This window comes from Piliocolobus tephrosceles, chromosome 19 (genome assembly GCF_002776525.5).
Source record: "Piliocolobus tephrosceles isolate RC106 chromosome 19, ASM277652v3, whole genome shotgun sequence".
Taxonomy (NCBI): Eukaryota; Metazoa; Chordata; class Mammalia; order Primates; family Cercopithecidae; genus Piliocolobus; species Piliocolobus tephrosceles.
Window position 1 is genome coordinate 2,719,418 of NC_045452.1, and position 377 is coordinate 2,719,794.

The following is a 377-nucleotide window of genomic DNA, read 5'->3' on the forward strand; positions in this document are numbered from 1 at the left end:
AAAGAAAGAAAGAAAGAAAGAAAGAAAGAAAGAAAGAAAGAAAGAGATCTCTGATCATTCTCTATACAAGCCCTTGTAATACACCAACTCCCCTGGTAAGAAAACCAAATGGTAAAGGATGGGGGTTTGTACAGAATTTGATAGCAATAAACAACATAATTCCACAGCATCCAGTAGTGCCTAATCCTCACACATTGCTCATATCTATTCCATTGAATGCAGCATTTATTTTATTATTTTTGTGTGTGTGTGATGGAGTCTCGCTCTGTTGCCAGGCTGGAGGGCAGTGGCGTGATCTCTGCTCACTGCAACCTCTGCCTCCCGGGTTCAAGCGATTCTCCTGCCTCAGCCTCCCGAGTAGCTAGGACTACAGGCAT